This window comes from Chionomys nivalis, chromosome 10 (assembly GCF_950005125.1).
Source record: "Chionomys nivalis chromosome 10, mChiNiv1.1, whole genome shotgun sequence".
Taxonomy (NCBI): Eukaryota; Metazoa; Chordata; class Mammalia; order Rodentia; family Cricetidae; genus Chionomys; species Chionomys nivalis.
In genome coordinates, this window is record NC_080095.1 from 62,035,484 (window position 1) to 62,056,071 (window position 20,588).

The window sequence follows — 20,588 nt, forward strand, 5'->3', positions numbered from 1 at the left end:
TTGTGGCTATTGTGAAGGGTGGTGTTTCTCTGATTTCTTTCTCGGCCCATTTATCATCTGTGTAAAAGAGGGCTACTGATTTTTTTGAGTTGATCTTGTATCCTGCTACATTACTGAAAGTGTTTATGAGTTGTAGAAGTTCCTTGGTAGAATTTTTGAGGTCACTTATGTAAACTATCATATCATCAGCAAACAGTGAGAGTTTGACTTCTTTTCCAATTTGTAACTCTTAATCTTCTCTTATTGTCTCTTTGCTCTAGCTAGGACTCAAGAACTATATGGAATAGATATGGAGAGAGGAACCTTGTATTGTTTCTGATTTCAGTGGGATCGTTGTGAGTTTCTTTCCATTTAGTCTGATGTTGGCTATTGGCTTGCTGTATATTACCTTTATTATGTTTAGGTATGTTCCTTGTATCCCTGCTCTCTCCAAGACCTTTGTCATGAAGGGATGTTGTATTTTATCAAAAGTTTTTTGGCATCTAATGAGATGATCATGTGGCTTTTATTTTTCAGTTTGTTTATATGGTGGATTATGTTGAAAGATTTTCATATGTTGAACCATCCCAGCATCTCTGCAATGAAGCTGACTTGATCATGGTGGATGATGGTTCTGATGTGTTCTTGGATTCGATTTGCCAGTATTTTATTTAGTATTTTTGCATCAATGTTCACGAGTGAGATTGGTCTGTAATTCTCTTTCTTAGTAATATCTTTCTGTGGTTTGGGTATCAGGATAATTGTCGCCTCATAAAAAGAGTTTGTCAATGTTCCTTCTGTTTCTATTGTGTGGACCAATTTGAGAAGCATTGATATTAGTTCTTTGAAAATCTTGTAGTATTCTGAGCTGAAACCATCTGGTCCTGAGTTTTTTTTCGGTTGGGAGACTTCTGATGACTATTTCTATTTCTTTAGCAGTTATAGGTCTGTTTAATTTGCATATCTGGTCTTAATTTTTGTAAGAGATATTTTTCCAGAAAGTTGTTCATATTCTTTAAGTTTTCCAGTTTTATAGAGTACAGGTTTTCAAATTATGATCTGGATTTCCTCCATGTCTGTTTTTATGTTCCCCTTTTCATTTCTGTTTTTTTTTAAATTTGAATGTTCTCTCTCTATATTTTGGTTTGTTTGGATAAAGGATTGTCTATTTTTTTTTATTTTCTTGAAGAAACAACTCTTTGTCTCATTGATTCTTTGTATTGTTTTCTTTGTTTCTATTTTGTTGATTTCAGTTCTCAATTTGATTAATTCCTGCTGTCTATTTTGGGTGTGTTTGCTTCTTTTTGTTCTAAAGTTTTCAAATGTTCTGTTAATTCACTAGTGTGGGGTTTTTCCAGCTTCTTTATGTAGGCATTTAGTGCTATGAACTTTCCTCTTAACACTGCTTTCATTGTGTCCCATAAATTTTGGTATGTTATATGGTTATTTTCATTGAATTTTAAGAGGTCTTTAATTTCTCCCTTTATTTCTTCCTTGACCCATTGATGATTCAGGTGAGCATTGTTTAATTTCCATGTATCTGTAGGCTTTCTGGAATTAGTCTTGCTGTTGAATTCTAGTTTTAAGCAATGGTGATCCAATAAGATACATGGTGTTATTCCTTATTTTTTTTTGTATCTATTGAGGTTTGTTTTGTTACCTAGTATGTGGTCAATTTTTGAGAAGGTTCCATGAGGTGCCGAGAAGAAGGTATATTCTTTTATGTTTGGATAGACTATTCTATAGATGCCTGTTAAATCCATTTGAGTCATTACGTCTGTTAGTTCTCTTATTTCTCTGTTAATTTTTTGTCTGCCTGACCTGTCCAGTGATGAGAGTGGAGTATTGAAGTCTTCCACCATTGGTGTGTGGTAATATATGATTTAAGCTTCAGAAGTGTTTCTTTTATACATGAGGGTGCCCTTGTATTTGGGGCACAGATATTCTGTATTGAGATTTCCTTTTGATGGATGTCTCCTGTGACTAATATGAAATGTCCCTCTTTACCTCTTTTGATTGATTTTAGTTTGCAGTCTATTTTGTTAGATATTAGGATAGCTATACCAGCTTGTTTCTTAGGTCCATTTGATTGGAAAAATTTTTCCAACCCTTTTCTCTGAGACAATGTCTGTCTTTGAGGTTGAGTTGTGTTTCTTGTATGCAACAGAAGGATGGATTCTGTTTTTGTATTTAATCAGTTAGCCTGTGTCTTTTTATAGGTGAGTTGAGTCCATTTATATTAAGACCAGTGATGGCTATCTCCTGTTAATTTAGTTTTCATTCTTGTTGATGGTAATTTATATGTTTTTAGGTTTGGTCTTTCTGTGGTGTCCCATATTTCTTGGATATTTTGTGTTAAGCTTTTGTTAGATTTAATCTTTTTTTTGACTGATGAGTCTATTTTCTTAATTGTATCTTTAGCACTTGAGTTCTCTCTTCCATCTCTTGTATTCAGCTGTTTATGATTGCATTTGCGGTTCCTGATCATTTTCTCGTGATTTCTTTTTCTATAATTCACTCCACTTGTAATCTCTTTATTGTCCTTTTCAGTTTTCAAGTCTTGAATAGTTTTTTTCATATGTCTGATTGCTTTTTCTTGGTTTTCTTTAAAGAATTTGCTGATATCTTTCAATTTTTTTGTGTACTTTTCCTCCATTTCTTTGAGGGAACTTCTCATTTCCTCTTTAAGGGCCTCAAACATTCTCCTGAAGTTATTTTTTTAGGTCATTTTCTTCTGCTTCATCTGTATTTGGTTGTTAAAGTCTTGCTGTTGTAGGGTCACTAGATTTACTGGTGCCATGTTGTTCTTTGTGGTGTTGTGTGTGTTCTTACCTTGTCTACCTATTTTTTCCTCTAATTGGTGTAGTTGGGGCTGTCTGTGACTCTGGTGATCAATCTTCCAGGTGCCAGTGGATCCAAGGCTCAGATGGCTGCTCCTCATGGTACAATCAGTGTCACAGTTTCAGTTTCCCCATTGGTCACTTTGTGGTCCTGGAGGTGGCTCAGTGTTCTTGGAATTTGTTCTGTTCCCTCAGAGTTTGCTGTCTCAGGGCTGCTCTGGCCTATGTTGCCAGCTTAGACCTGTTTCTGTAAATGTTCCTTGTCTGAATTTGCTCCTGCAGAGGTCCCTGACTTAGGGTTGGTCTTGCAAAGGTCTCTGGCTCTGATCTACACCCTCAGAAGTTCCAGGTTTGGGTGCACCTGGATCTACAGAGGACCTGGCTCAGGCCTACTTCCTCAGAGGTCCCAGACTCATGCCCAGACCCACAGAGGTTTCTGGTTCTTGCCCACTCCCTTGCAAGTCCTAGACTCACACTTAGACACACAGAGGTCCTGGCTTAGGTCTATTCTCTCAAAGGTCCCAGACTCATGCCTGGACCATCAGAGGTCTCTGGCTCTGGCTCACTCCCTCAGTGGTTGCTCCCCTGTACCTGCTCCTGTGGACTTCACTGTCTCAGGTCTGCTCCAACCTAGGTTGCTGGCTCAGTTCTGTTTCTGTAAATGTCCCTGGTCTGGATCTGCTCCCACTCATATGGAGTTTGCTGTCTCAGACTTGCTCTGACCTAGCTCACTGGGTCAGTCCTGTTTCTGTGTTGTTCACTGCCTCAGGCCCACTCTGGCCTAGGTCACTGGCTCAGTTCTGCTCTTGTGGAGTTTGCTCTCTTGGGTCCACTCTGGTCCAGGTTGCTCCAGTGTTGACTTTCTTATGCCTATCAGGCAAGTTTTGGTAATCCACACTGTAGAGAATGAGGAGTCTTAAGTTTTTAGCTGACTATTGCATTCTCAGAAGTTCCCTGATATAAAGTGGGAAGGTATTTCCTACAAAGAACTTTTGGCTGAAAACTGACAAAATCATAACGCTATTAAAAGGAGGCTATAAAGTTTAAATGCTGGCAACTCTGTCCTCTATTAACACAGGAAAATTACTGCAGGCCATAGTTCATTCTGAAGTTTACAGCCACAAATATTGAACAAAGCATGCCACGACATGATACTGACATCCTTCTTCCTCCAATAACTCAGCCCTGGGAAATTTATGTGCTGCTGTCAGTTAAATTGCAGTTCTTGGTATAATTCTCAGGAAGTGTTATTAGAAATTGCTGGACAGATGTGGCATGATCTCATTGAATATCTGAGAAAGGAGAAGCTCTTCCACATAGACACACATTTAAAGTTTGGTTTGAACAATGAGCCTGTTTTTATTTTGTTCCCCCAGGATGTCCCAAGATATTACAATCTAAGAAGTAAGTTCTGGGATGTCCAGGTTGACAAGTGTCAGGTGCAGCCTCTTAGTTTATCTAGATGGACTGTGAAACTATTGTTTCACCGTTTCACCATCTTTTTATTCCTTTGTGTGCTGAACCATTTGATTCTGCTGTGAATGGTTCAGTTTTTTTTCCTCTCAGATGAACATATTTGGCTGCTGGAATGTGGATTTTTATAGAACCAATTAATGTAAGATTCTACTAGCCAGCAGGCTGAATACTAGAATATAGTTTCAGCTTTTTTAAAATAATAAAACCCTTTTGTGCAAGTTTCATGGAAGGAATATGGAAAAGATTATGTCATGGTTCTCTGGGTGCTTTATAGCACAAACTGGTGAGTGCTGGGAACTCAGTGAATTTTGTGACAATTTCCCTAATATCTGGGAGGCCGTTTAGTTACAGTTCAAATGACCACTCATGTTCAGTCTTCCTACCTCTTGATCTGCATATACCCCTGTGTCTCCCAGATGCCATTGCTGTCATTCTAGAGAAAGTAGCATAGCCTTGGAGAAGGGGACTCTGATGACCAATGATTTAGACATGAGTCCGTGTTTCTTCTAGGGAAGTTCCTTAAGCTTCCCGTGTCTGTTTCCTTATCTGTAGAATATGGGTGCTGACACTAATAGTCTCTGCCTCACAGATTGGTATGAGGTGGGTGCCCCTGACAGATAATAAATAAGACCCTGGGAAACAGTGTCCAGCTTAAATGCCACCATCTGTACCTTTACTTTGCTTCTGGAAGTTACTCTCATGGTCATGCTTTAGTGACCTGGTCCAAAGGAGCTCATTTACCCTGAGCCTTCAGGCCTTGTTTAGCTGAGATCTTAGCTCTCTAACTCCTCCATCTCTGGTCACTGAACATATAAAAACTTCTAGTCCGTTGGCCATCAGTTGTAGGAGGCTGCTTATTTGTTTCCCAGCTGCCCAGACTCCCAAAATAATCACACAGAAAACTATATTAATTAAGTTACTGCTTGGCCAATCACTATAGCATATTCCTAGCAAGCTCTTACATACTAAATTAACCCATTTCTAATATTTTATATTTTACCATGAGGCTCATGGCCTATGGCAAGTTTCCAGGTGGCAGCTAGCTTCTTTCTCCTCTGGTGGCTTCATGGCTTCTCTGACTCTGCCTTCTTTCTCCCAGAATTCAGTTTAGTTTTGCTGCCTAGCTCTATTCTGCTAAGCCACTGGCCAAAACAGCTTCTTTATTCATTAACCAATAAACGCAACACATATACAGAAGGACTTCCATAATCAGCTATCCCCTTTCCTTTCTGTCTGGCACCCCCAGCTGGAGTACCTCTCTCTTTTTTGCTTATGTCATTTAAGCATCTTTTGCCAAAACCTTCAACCTTCATGTCTATTTATGATGCAATATCAAACTCTGAATAAATCTAGCAGAATCATCTCCACTTTTGTATTTGGGCCACTGGAACTAGAAGGGAGTCCAGAATATGACAGATTGATGCCATCAGAAAAATTGGAGTTCTTTAATCTTTTTAGACCCTCAAGCTTACAGGCAACCCCCTCCTTACACACCTTTAGCAGCTTCCTTTCCGGCTTTCTACACCAGATTGTCCCAACTTTCATCACTTTTCTCATACATCCCACCTTAGATATTTCTTTCTCCAGTCCTGGACGGTATGAACAATATGATTTTCCAGAATCCCTTTCTCTGTACCCCCATTTCTTTCATTTTTTCTGCCCTCACAGTACAAGATTAGCTTCTCCACTAGTATTCTGGTTCCAGTCTCTTCTCATGGCCTATGATACTCCAATTCTGTGGTGACCTGTAAATTTCCTGTATTTTGAAACTTTTTGTCTGCTCTGGTTTTATGCTTTAATTTCTCCATCTTAAAAACAAAGTCCTGGGGCTGAAGGGATGGTTCAAGGGCGAAGAACAATCATAGTTCTTGCAGAGAACTGGAGTTCCATTCCCAGATTCCCCATCGCCTGTAGCTGCAGTTCTAGAGGATATGATGCATTCTTCTGGTCTCAGTGGGCACCCACATGTACACACACACACACACACGCACATACACACACACACACCAACCTTAAGAAAAAGAACAACAGATCCTCAAGGGCCTCAGCTCCTCTCCAGCCTTCCATTTCTCAGGGAAGCCTGCTGGATTGTCTCTGCTTCCTTCTTATCTCCCATTCACCCCGGTCTCCTAAATCATCCTCTCTCCCATGCCTCTCCTACTTGTGCCCAGACCATCTGCTGCTTACACTGAAATTCATTCTCTCTTCTCGCTTCATCTCTTTGTTCATTGTTATAAGCTTCCTGAAAATATTTGGATATTTTCCTTGCTTCTCCTTTTCCTTTTTCTGGCCTCACACTGCTCCTTCATGAGGACGCTCAGAAGAGCTAGTTTTTCCATCTTTCTCCTGACTCACAAAGCATATTCCTTTTTCGAAATTCAACAGAAGTCAAACACTCCCAACTTTATATCTCTTCTATATCCAAATTAATCACCTGATGCCCCATCCTAAAACTCAGGCTCAGCCTTACTAATGAACAGAAAGCATCTTTAATCTGCCTGCCTTCTAGCCTTCTAGTTGGGCTTGGGAGACTGCTTTCCTCCAGCTATTTCAAATTGCTTGTGGCGAAACAACGTTGTTGTCTGACGTTTTCCATCCTGCCTAGTTCCTGCAATCGTTAAGTCCCAAAGAAATCACACAGAGGTTTATATTAACTACAAACTGACTGGCCTATTAGTTCAGGCTTCTTATTAACTCTTATAGATTATATAGCCCATTATTAGCCCATTATTCTTATCCGTGTTAGCCATGTGGCTCAGTACCTTATTCAGCAGAGCAGTCACATCTTGCTTCTTCTCTTATCAGGTCAGGACTGCATCCTCTTCTCAGAATTCTCCTGTTCTTATTGACCCACCTCCACTTCCTGTCTGGTTGTCCCACCTATACTTCCTGTCTGGCTACTGGCCAATCAGCCTTTATTTAAAATATAATTGACAGAATATAGACCACTGTCCCACACCACAATGTGGCACCTCACTGCTTCAAACTCTCTCTACCTACTTCCTTTTTAGCTCATGATGACTAAATTCACTATCAACCTGCCTCAGTTTCTTGAGAGCTGTGAGTGGAGGTGTCTGTCAATATTCTGGCATCATGCCTTTTTCTTCACAGTCCACAGCAGAGAGCCTGATGTAGAGAACCAGAATGCTTATTTTATTTGTGTCTGTTAACTATAACAATGATAGAATTCATTGGATGTTTTCATATGCATATATAATGTACTTTGATCATATTTACCATCTATTATCCATCCTTATTCCCTTTTCTTTGTTCCCATATCTCCTTCTCTTCCCCTCAAATCCTTCTACACTTTTCTGTTTTTGAGGACCAATTAAAATATTTACCAACTTATTTATTTATTTGAGTGTGTGTGTGTCCATACATGGGTGGTTCCCCATGTCTGTGTGTACATGAGGAGGCCAGAAGAAGACAGGAGGTGCCATCCTCCAGCATATGCTGTTCCTGTGAGTCACGATCTCTTCTTGACCTGGGAATGGAGTTTTGGCTACGCTGGAAGTCTGCAAGCCCTGTCAATGCTCTGTCCAGTCTCTGCCTCTTTCACTTATAGGCAAGGGTGGGGAATGCTTGGCTTGTTTTATAAGTGTTAGAATCTGATAAAATCTGAACTCTGAGCTCTATGACTGTGAAGCAGTTGTCCTTAACCATCGAGTCACTTCCCCAGCCCCTCATATCCTTTTCTGAAATACAGATTATTCAATTGGGAGAAAACACGTTTGTCTTTCTGAGTCCAGCTTATATCATTTAACACAATGATCCCTTGATTCATTCATTCATTCATTTGCCTGTAAACAACATAATTTCTTCCTTTTTGATGACTGAACAAAACTCAGTGTATGGATCAAGTTTTCCTTATCCATCTGCCTGTTGATAAGTATGCAGGCTCATCTCACAACTTGGCTAACGTGAGCAGTGTTGTGATAAACATGGGGGAGTAGGTGTCTCTACTACATGGTGACTTTGGTTCCTTCAGGTACATACTCATGGAATCTCAATGTAGTTTTAATTTGTATTTCCCTGATGGCTAAATACTGTGAACATAATTTCATGGATTTTTTTTTTGGCAATTTGTACCTCATCATTTGCTCATTTGTTGATTTAATTATTTCTTCTTCTGTTGTTTAATTTGGTTAGTTCTTTATATTTTCTGGCTGTTGATCTCCTGTTAGATGTCTGGCTGACAAAATTGTTCTCCCAACCCATAAACTACCTCTTCATCCTGCTGATTGTTTTCTTTGTAGTGTGGAAGCTTTTACATTTTATATCATTTGTCAATTCATGCTATTATTTCCTATGCTTACATTTACCATTTGAAGGATAGTATTTCCCTTATGTTTTCTTCTAATACTTTCAAGCCTGACATTGAGGACTTTGTTCTATTTCGAACTGATTTTTGTACAGGGTGAGAGATAGGGATCTACTTTCGTTCTTCTACAAATGGATGTTCACTTTCCCCAGCTCTATTTGTTGAGAGGCCATTTTTTCTACAACATGTGTTTTTAGCTTCTTTATTGAGAAACACACGCACACACACACACAAACCCAAAATATACTTTTTTTGTTACTGCTTAAGCTCTCTATATAAATATATATGTTTGTTAAATTTGAGCTCTCTCTGTATGCGTGTGTGTTTTAGCTCCTTTATTTAAATATATATAATATATATAATAACATACTATCTTGTTACTATGATTGTGTAGTACACCTTGAAATTAGGTATTCATATTCCTTTAGTTTTGCTCAGGATTGCTTTGGCTATTTGGAATCTTTTGTGCTTTGTAATGCTTAGTGAATGAACAATGAAGGAGATAGCCATCACCATGAGCTCCATCTCCTGCATCACTCTTTCCCAACACGATTCCTGATGCCCTTTATGCAAAGAAGGTTGAAATTTATCTAGGATGAGAGGAAAATTTTACATGCAGTTATAGAATTAACGAAGGCGTGTGCATATTTGTGTAACTACAAAAAGGAGAGGGGCCTGAAATGTCCACTAAGGTTTTGAAAGACATCAGAAAAATGTTTGATTACTCTAGTGCAGGTCAAATTGTTAGTTGAAAAGCAATCAGGTACTAGGTCTAATGTGGAGTTTGAAATACGTAGCTTTCATGATGTTTCATGATTCTAAATGGTTTGTGTGTATATGTGAAGTTTTCTTGAATATTGACACGTCAAGGAACCAGTGTGTTTCTTTCTGAGACAGCTGTGTGTGTGCGCACGCGTCTAGCTATGTATAGACTGCCGACTTACATGGGGGCTCAAGGTGCTTATCGACAGTGTCAGTGCACAGCACACTGCCTTGATGTGCAATAGGCATGTGTCAACTGGATAAGTGATGGTGTCAGGGAACCCTTTGGCAGAGCTTCTTGCAAAGACAGGACAAAATATGGCAGCAGGATGTGGCCCACATACATGCATAATCTTTGGCTAGCCTTATTGATTCATATGTGATTTTCCCCTCAACACAAAGCCCTTGAGAGAGCACAGTTCACCCATGACCATTTGGCTTGTCTTCTGGACTTCTGCTTTTCTCCTCTGGACCCAGGCCAGGTTTATAAAGATAACTGGCCTCCTGTAGTTTTATGAGCTCTAACTTCATGATTCTAAGGACAGTTTTGTTATCGCCTCCTGCTTTCTTTGGCCCCTTGCTTTTAGAGAACAGGAGTCACCATTAAAGTGAATGAGAGCTCGTCTAAAACAAACATTTCAAGTACACCGAACAAAAGCAAACAAAAACGGATTAAACATCTTCACGATGATATTAACAATAAATGCAAAGAAAACAAGTAAAGAATTTCACATAATATAGACCTGATGCCTTGCACTTGTTTAAATAGAATTCTAGTTTTTGTTAGATTTTAAAAAATGTCATCTTTACCCCAGTGTGTCAAAGGAACTGAGTATCAAATCAGGTTTTCCTCCAGAAGAAGTTGTATGATTAATGCAAGATTTTGAAAGGAATATTCAGTAATTAAATAAATTCTAGATTGTGTTAAATGACAAACAAATTTACCAACACTGGTAATTTACATGGAAATCAGGGAAATAGTCAGCCTAACATTGCGTTTTGCTTTTTTTTTGTAAGTCAGAAATGATTAAACATGTAAATTCAAATTTAAATTATTCATAACCACAGTAGCTGCAGTATTAGCATCAAGCATTATTAAAAGTAAATGTTTTGCTAATTTGATAAATCATATATCAAATTTATGACAAATCAAAGTGTTTTAAATCTTTAATATGAGTTTTTAGATCTCTTAAATTCCTACCCTGTATCACTACCAAATGTTCTAACTTTGTTACATGGCCTCTTTCTAACTCAGGCTTTTGAATTTTTTATAAGCGAATGGGGACTGGGCTTTCTCTCAGTAAATCTTTGTGAAGAAGTTTTCCAAGGGGGAAATAAGTTCAGAAACAAGATTAATGCTATGCTGTCTATCATGTTCTGTACGATGGCACATCTGCTTGTTCTGTTTCTAAATTCAGAACACAAGCTATTTTTATTATCCTTACAACCCTAAACAACTGAAGAAAATAACACATCTTTATATAATAATCTTACCTTGGACTGATAGCCTATTTGGTTCCCACAGTTCGAGTGTATTCACCCTTGTTTGAGGAATAAAAGCTCATCTGCTGTTCATCTAGGTCAGGAAATACAAGCTGCTCATATTCTATAATCTTTTCTGTTTTGAGTTCATCAAAGGTTTTGTCTTGTGTCTGTTATAGATAAAGTCACAAATCACTTCAAACTGATCTTTAATCAGGGCACTAGAAAATTGATTTTGGATACCACTTCTGTGGCAGACCTTGTATATCAAGATGTTATTAGTGTTAACTTGCAGTCTTGGGATCGAGAGTGCACACAACAGGAATGATTATTTTGCTAAGTTCAACTAAGTTGTGGTTGTACAAGGCACCTGAGGGTTGAAATTAGCCTTGGGCATTTTAGCAGCAAATCAGTAAAGCCAAACCAAGTCTCCTACCAAAGAGGAACATTAGTTGTATTAAACTTGCCATTTCTACTTTTTAATCTTCAAACTGACATAATACAGGCTAATTAAAAAACCTGAATTTTGAGTAGACTTCTTTGCTTCTAATTTTCATAAGCTCCCAAAGATGTTTTTATAGGTCAACAAACTTTGGATAGATAACAGTCTTGACCTTATCTAGTGCCCAGCGTGGGAACTTCCTTGTGGTTTTTGGGCTACTGTTGACTTGGGATGCATTTTCCGTGTTGTCTCGTGGCTAGCAGGAAGTGGGCAAAATTGAACTTAATCAGCAAGGGAATTAATTTCAAAGGTTAGGGGATGCAATTTGTGGGTAGGATATTTGTAAATCAGAGACGCATTTAGAAGGAAAGCACAATGAATGATCACTGAGGTATGAACTTCGCAAAGATATCATAGGGAAGAATGGAAGGTTAAACTCAGTGTGGATGTGAAAAGCATGGGGTCTCTGCTGGATCTAGTCAGGCTGCCTGCAGTTTTCTTTCCTTGGCCACTTCCAGCACATGCAGGTGGAGGAGACATTGTGGGAAGCTCTCTACAGAGCAAGGGGAAAAATTCTATTTGCTTGGGGAAGACGTGGAAGAACTCGTAGAAGGCTGACCATTTCAGTTTAACAAACTTTGGTGAAAGGACTTTGAGTTGCTAGGGGGAAAAAAAAAACAATACCAACACGACCTTCTTCCTTTTGAAAAGTTGATTTTCCCTGGGAGAAACCCTGAAGTGAAAATTGCTGCTTTCACACCATCCTCTACAGAAATATTAATAAATGCCACTTTGCCGAGCATTAATTAAAATAGTACTCGTTCAACTCCAATTTATCACATGTTGTGATAAGCAGAGGATGCTCTCACACTGTCCTTTGAAATCTGCTAATCTCTTTATTGTACACATGAAAGTATACAAACAAATTGGGTCCTGTAGGGGCTGTTCTACTCATTTATTTATTCATCTAACGTTTATTTATGAACAGCAGAGACGGAGAATACTATGATGCAAGGTAGTCTGTTTCCTTGGCAGCTCTGTTAAAAGGAAGAAAAGATGTGTAAACAAAAAATTGCACTACAGTGTTAGAGCTCTGCCAGGCATGGGCTCAAGGCAACTGGGATTAGTTATCAGGGAACGACTTCGGTTTTCATGAGTAGGGGAAGTTTGAGCATTGCCAGTGGAGCTAGAACCCCCAAGGTTGAAGGATTGTGTTCGATGAAGAAATGGGTGAGCATTCTAGGCAAAATAAAACCTTGAGAGTGAAAATTGATGAGTTAAATGTTGTAACTCTACCCTTTGTAACTCTACCCTTTTCCCTTTAGTAGAATTGGGGTGTGGCCTTGAACTGGCTAAGTTGCTGAGGATGCCCTTGAGTTCCTGGTCCTCTCGCTGGGATTGCAGACGTGTGTCAAGAGACCGGCCTTGGAAACAGCGTTGGTCATAGATGTGAGTAGAGAGATTTATTTAAAGACCGTGATTCCTGCCGGGCGGTGGTGGCGCAGGCCTTTAATCCCAGCACTCGGGAGGCAGAGGCAGGCGGATCTCTGGGAGTTCGAGGCCAGCCTGGTCTACAAGAGCTAATTCCAGGACAGGCTCCAAAGCTACAGAGAAACCCTTTCTCGAAAAACCAAAAAAAAAAAAAAAAAAAAAAAAAAAAAAAAAAAAAAAAAAGAGGTTAAATTTTCATGGCAGCACATCACGAATGTTTGCTGCTTTCCTGTTGGATTTTATCTGCCCAAATAAGAACAGAGGAAAACAGTGCAGGAAGAGGCTCCGGAAGCAAGGCCCAGGCATTGAGGGAGGGTTTGGACCCTTAATGGTTTGTGAACGAGATTATCCGGAGCACATCTCTAATAAAAGAGAGGCAATTCAAACGCCAAACATCGCGGTGTTTACCAGCAGGAGATTTAGTTGTACTGCAGGCAGTGTGGACTTACCCCCAGAGCAAACACACAATTGTGTGTGTTTTCCTCTGCTTGAAGGCTCTGGGAATCAATTTCAAACCCATAAAATAGAAGTTTCCCAAACCAAATCCACTATAAAATTTTCCTCCGTGGAAAGGCCGTCGCTGTTACAGGAGGGCAGGATGGTAGATCAAGAGACTTTCTGTTTAAATATTTAAATAGATTTCTATTTGAACAGCTAAATGAAACCAAACTCACTCTCTTATCTCAATAATTAAAAAGAAAATTGCTGAGCTTTCTTTGGCAAGCACTTAGGCCTCGTCCTCCTTCCTTGCTCGCTGCCGTTAGGGTGTTCAGGGGTCTGTGCTCTGCTTCCGTTTTGGAACAGCTCAAAAGGCCTTTCAGCAAGTCCCATTTCCTGGACGACCGTGGGTCTGACTCCATCGGTTTCCTAATGAAGAGCAGGCAGGCTTAATCATCAACTGCCAGGTAAATGAGGCTGAACCATTTCTCACAGGGCCTGTCTGGGTGAGACAGAAGGAGCTGTGACTCCAGGGAGGACAGCCTTAGGGCTCAGCATGCTTCTTCCTGTAATTGGCGACTAGGAATCTGCTTCTCTCCGTGACATTTGCATCAAAAAGTCTCTCTCTCTGTCTCTCTGTCTCTCTCTCTCTTTCCCCCCCCCAATCAGAAGGTGCCTCTTTTACTTGCAAGGCGGAGTAGTTTTAATTTTGAATTTAGGCCTTATCTATTTCTGTTTCCCTTGGCAACGCTATCTATGAAATTTTTGCTCTTCATTTTTTCATTACCCATGTAGTTCGTGGTTATTTCGGAAAAATTAGAAACCAGATAAATGATACAAAAATTGAATTAGAAGTAGCTTAAAAACTGACTATGCACTCATGAAAATCATTAGCATTTTGATTATTCCTGTGTGTGTGTGTGGGGATAACAGAATGAGAGAGTTTCTTCTGGAGCCAGCAAGTGAACATGGCCCAGGGACACAGATTTAGGTTACCCCAAATTCAGTGTTCCAATGGAAGCAGTTTCTAGCAGTTTTTGTAGTTTTACAGGAGAGAGTGAGTCAAGGCAAGTTTAAAATACATTGGTGACTCCATCTGAAAAATAGTTAGAGCACGGTAGGGGAGCCTTTCTATAGACCTATGCCTTCTTAACTTTAGGGTTGGTGGAAGCTGCTGCTGGTGTCTGTTAAGTCAGTAGGTTCCAAAGATCTCTATCTACTGGTCACAACACGGGGGGTGACCAAGGCATGGCTGCTCTGGAGGGTGAGAAGTAGCCCAAGGTCAGGCGATTAGCCTGCCACATTCCAGGCTCTCTGCAGTACTGAGGGTCTCATCGGTCTCCACAGGCACAGCTTCTTTTCAGGAGTTTTCATTCACAGTTCTGCATAGTAGCAAAGCATCTCATTTTGTGTCTGTGGGGGCCACATGCTATTTACTAGATATTAAAAGGTCCCTTGAAGCTAGGATGGACATGACTTCCTGTCCTACAGATACATGCATATAAAATATGTTATATATAGCATTAGAAACATACTACCTGTATGTGTGCATAACAATCTACCAATACACATATAGGCACACATGTACCCGGTATCATGCTGTTTTAACACAGCGCATCATTAATCTATCTACCTCTGTGTGTGTATCTATCTACACACATACACATGCATGCCACGCTGTTTTAACACAGCACCTTATTGATCTATTTTCATGTCAGTAAACATGGGTCTGTTTTACAATTTTGTGAAATGGAAGATTAGTGACAGGTCTTACTTGAAGCTCTTTGCTTTGTTGTGGGATCATGAAACCCTGGAAGAATTAATGTTCTATATTTTTCTGCTATAGTCATAGATGTTTATAAAAATTAGTGGCAAGCTACCTTAAGTTATGAAACTAATGAAAATGACACAAATGACAAATTTTAAGTAAAAAAACTCCCCAAGTCACTGACATACCAGGGTACTTCCTGGCATCCCTCATCCTTCATGGGCTGTGAAATGAAAGTTAGCATTCCTCACATCTGACCTTCCTGAAGGAGTTATGACTGTGTGGTTATTTGATGCCCAGCAAGGTTGAAGAATTGGAATCTCTGGTTTCTACACAAAGGGACTCCTTGCCCTAGGCACCACAGATGAGCTTGCTGCAGATATCACCGGCAGAGGGCACTGTACTGTCAGGACACAGCCCAGTCTTGTCCCGTGCCCGGGAACAGTTGGCAGAGCTTTGAATGCTGCTCTAAGAGTACACGATTACAACTGTTTACTGGAAAGTTCTTAGTCTCTTCATGGAATGTCATAGGAGCCTAAAGTCTTGACATCAGAAGACGGAGGCAACATAGCAAAAATGAAAAAAAAAAAGGTTCATTGGTCACTTACAATTGCGCGTGGTAGGAATGTCACCAGGGAAGAGAAAGCCCTCACTGCAGACCATTGAGAAATAAAGACACAAGGTGAGTGTTTCCAAAGTGTATGCCAGCAATGATGCTGGATAGTTCTGTTCTGTCCTGAGGAGTTCGTGAGGCTTTCCCAGAGAAGTCATATTTGAAAGGAGCTTGGAAGAGAGCAGGAGCCATGAGGTACACAGGGACAGGGATGTGGGGCACTCCTGCAGGAGGTAAAATGGAGCAAAGGTGTAACCAGGATGACAAGCAAAGGCCAGTTACTTTGCTTCCTGTTACCCTAAAACATAAGCCCGAATTTCTAGAACAGAGTTCCACAATAGAACAAAATGATAGCGTGAGAGACAGGTTGTTAGTGGAGCTTGTGTCCTCGCTTAGAACAAGTGGTTAACATATAATAATGCATGAAGTGAAAAACCCATCAACATTCATGCTTCTCACATGCTTTGGGTAGTTCTCTGCCTTGTATTTCGGGCCACTGTTGGCCACCATGTTCACACACACTCACAACACACTGCCTCATATATACACTCTGACACATTTATATCCACTCACACACTCACTCACACCCACACACTCATACATGCGCAAACACACACACACACTTACACACATTCACTCACACACTCAAACATATACTCTCTATCATACACACACACACACAAAATTCTTTTGTCAAGCATAGGAAAGGGAGATGGCTTTACTCTGCATGTTTTGATTGTTTTGTGGACCACCAGGGCTTAGAAAGAAAAGCCAGCCAGAATCACAGTTTATTTCCAGAACTTGGAGTATTTAAAGAACAGTTTCCAATAATTCTGATTCACTGAAGCCTGTGGTCTTCAGGAAGGCAAATCAATACCTTTCAGTCTACTTTAGAGGTCTGGCTTCTTGATGGTGCTGTAAATATTTCGCTGATAAAGAGAAAAAGTAAGTGCTTTCTATAAGGCATAGTCAGTTAATTGCAGATCCGTGCAGGCTTATCCATCTTCAGTCTGCTATTTGGACAGTTACCTGTTGTTTCAACTCGTCTCTATTAGTGTACGTTCCCAGGAAGACTCTCAAATCTAAGGCACTTAGTGTTGTGAAAAGCAATTTTGATTTCGTTTTCTTCTGGTGGTTGATGGTCTTCTATTTCTTGGACTAAAGAGATGGAATGTTTGGTGAATCTTTTGGATCTGAGCTGTGTAAAGCTTCTGGTCTTTGGGGTTAAGGGTAAGCGACAAAGGACCTCTGCACAGTGTCAGGGAGGGACAATTCCAAGCCATCTGTTCCATTGATGAAGCACTGATAAACTTTGCAAGCTAATTGAAAAAATACATCTCTCTCCTGGGGCAGGAGTGGTACATCGTCAGCATGGGGATGCTGGAACTTCTAGAGTACTAGCAATGTTTATTTTTTGCTGCGTTAAAATACGTGCTTATGTCCTTAAATTTACATACAACTACTTCCCAACTGAAAATGCTTTTTTTTTTCAGGGGCAGAGAAGGGAAGAGAAATGATTGAGGTTGAATAGGCAAGAGTGAGTAGAGAGAAGCTATGCATTAAATGTCTGTGAGAGACAGTAATTGTAATGGTGAATATATGAGGTGAGCCAGCTGCCCACAGCCGATAGAAGAAATAACATAGTAACCCGAAATATGTAATAATGCTTGGTTATCTACCAAGCCTAGGGTCCTCAGACAACAGTCCCTATCCTGGCTGGTTGTTTTTGTCAACTTGACACAAGCTGTAGTTCTCTGGAGAAGAAACTCGGTTGGGAAAACAGCCCCATCAAATTGCCTAAAGGAAAGTCTGTATGAGATTTTCTTGGCTACTGATGGATGTGTGGGGCTCAGCTTACTCTGAGCAGACCAGGTAAGCCCTGGGAGAACACCTCTATGGCTTCTGCTTCAGTTCCTGCCTCCAGGTTCCTGCCTTGACTTCCCTTCACAATGGACCCTTTCCTCATAGCAATAGAAGCTAAACTAAGACCATGGCTGAAGCACAATTGCCAGTGTTAATAATTGTTTGCAACCACAGGGTCAGGACTGGAGGGATGGATGTAGTAGCAGGTGGAGAGGGGTAGAAAATACCGTGAGGAGTGCTGATTGTGGTGCTGAATGTTTGTCTGCCTAGCCTCGGGGAGGCTGAAGATCTCGAGTTCCTCATCATTCTGGCCCTGCCACTCCTAGCAAGCAAGCAAGCAAGCAAGCAAGCAAGCAAGCAAGCAAGCAAGCAAGCAAGCAAGCAAGCAAACAAACAAACAAGAACAAAACAAAGGAAAAAACCCAACAAAACAAACCACAGCGAAAAACCTTGGAAAATGCTGTTATGCTGTCTTAAACAGGTGCAGGGAATTGCTCAGTTTTATGAAACACTTGCCAGAGGCTGTAGAACTCCCAAACAGTCTCAGATGAGGGAGAGAAGGGGAGGAGGAGAAAAGCGTCAACTTCTATTTTGTTGGTTAGGGTTTGCTGTATGGATGTTTTCTGTCTTATGTGGTTTTTCTAGAAACATGGCTTGGCAGCAGTGCAGGAGAATGAGCTCATGATGCTGATGAACCCCAGTATAAGAGGATGCCCCCATGCTTGAGATAAAACCCAGGATCTTGTGCGCACTGAGCAAATGCTCTGCCTCTGAGCCATAGTTGGCCCTAAGCCACAGTTGTCTTAGTAGTGACTGGGAACACTAGAAATCCTTGGCCAAACAAATCCAGGGAGGAACATGTACAGTCTGGTACACAGTAAAAATTAAATCTCGTCTTGTTTGTTGTTTGTTGTCTACCCAATGACCTTTTTGGGGTAATTTAACACCTAGTCTAAAAATACAAATTTAATAATTTTAACAACAATTTAAAGCAGTTCAACTTTGTCCCCCACTAATTCTTTTCAGAAAGAACATATGTATGTATGTATGTATATTATTTTTAAAAGAATTGTGTTTAATCATTACTTAATTGTAGTAGGAGCTGCGGGCCTGCTTTTCGTCCTGCCCAGCTCCTGCGCTGCTAGCTTTATACCAGAAATAACAACACACAAACTGTATTCATTTAAACACTGCTTGGCCCATTAGCTCTAGCCCTTACTGGCTAATTCTCATATCCCGATCAACCCATCTCTAATAATCTGTGTAGCATCAGTCTTACCGGGAAAGATTCAGCATGTCTGACCTGGCAGCTTGCTTCATGGCGTCTGCCCTGAGAGGAGCTGCCCTGCATCTCGTCTGCCCCCCAGAGGAGAGGAAATGGCGTCTGAGCTCACTTCCTCTTCCTCCCAGCATTCTGTCCTGTTTACTCTGCCTACCTAAATTCTGCCCTGTCAGATGGGCCAAAGCAGTTTCTTTATTGACCAATGAAATCCCACATCACTTAATGTTTTATAAGTCAGTAATTGAGAATCAATTTGAATATTTCTGCAACTATTAGTAAATGTTGAAAAGCTGTCTAATTCAGAAAACTCCAGCTATTAAGACCTTTCACCTATAGCCAGCCAGCATTTCAAGAGGAATAACTCTAATATCTCCTGAACTATTCCAGAGAACGGCAAAGGAGCGGGTGCTACACCTCATTCCGTGTGAATAGCCTAACACTGATGTCAGAAATAGGTGCGCATACACGCCGCAGACACGGACTTCTATGTGGTAAAACTGTAAAGAAAAGCCAAAAGGCAGCTCTCCTACCTCTTCAGGCAGTGCTTAACGCGGGCTAGGAGTTGGGGGAAGGACAGGACAGACAGACACAGGCTGCTCAGAACCTGCCAGTTGGCTGTGTGCAGCAGGGACGTGGCTCTTGGTAGGCTGCCTCCCTTTGTCAGTGTGAGGACTCCTCTCTAGCTGCTCTCCCTGTGGTCTGTGCTGTCTCTAAATGTGCAGGCACAGCTCAGAGCTGCACTTTCACCTTTAGCTCAGCAGTGCACACGGGCTGCCCGAGGGCATTCGGAATCCTCCCAAACACACAAGCTCAGCCTGAACTCTATTCCCTCTCAAACTTGCTCCATTCTCTCCGGTAGTTAAACACCACCATGTTGTTCGAGTCCCCACGTGGAGAGCTCTTCTGGACTCCTTTCCCTCAGCCGGCGTTTCCCATCCATCCCTGATTGCCGCCTGCTCCGTCTCAAATCTGTGAAGTGGGGTCCCCTGTCTGCTTGTAAAATCCAGGTTGTTGAATGACATCTCCCCTCGCCCACTCTCACTTCTCAGCTCTCCAGAGTTTGCTAAGCTCTGGGCTGGAAGGTAACATTGTAAATGAACCTTTTTAGGCTAGTACACAAAGGAACATGTTTTTCCATGTCTTCATGCATGTGCGTGCCATGTATTTTGTTCTCACTCACTCCCCTTTCCCACATCTAGTCCATTCCCTTTCATCCCCAGTTAGGGCACCATTCTGTTTCCCTATCATGGGAATCCCATTACCTCCCTATCCCCCTTATCATGGGTATTCCATTACCTCCCTATCTTCTCTGTCCCCCTTGTGATCTCCTTTCTAAATTTGACCTGCAAACACACCTGAACACACACACACACACACACACACACACACACACACACACACACAGATTCTACATACAAGAGAAAACATGGTAACAAAAAGATACTGATAAATTTTTAAGCCAGAAAGTCCTATTCCTAGTTTAGCATTCTTCAGCTTCTGGGCACAGTGTAGAAACGGCTGGAAATAGCCACCGACTGTAAAGCCTCCTCCAGCGCTGCTCAGCTTCCTTCCTGCTGCTCTTCTCCGGTGGTTCCATCTCCTCCAGCTTCCTACTAATCCCATGCTGCTTCAGCCACAGTCCTGGTGTTGAGCCTTCTGAATGGTGATTCATCCCCTCTCCCCAGTTCCTCTAAGGACCTACTTTTTGTCATTCTCAAGTCTCTCCTAAGGCACCTGCCTTCTGGAATCTCTTTTTCTCCTGAATCTATCAGGCACCTGCTCTGTTCTGGGGAAGCAAGCACTGAGCTACACATCACACAAGCAGCCA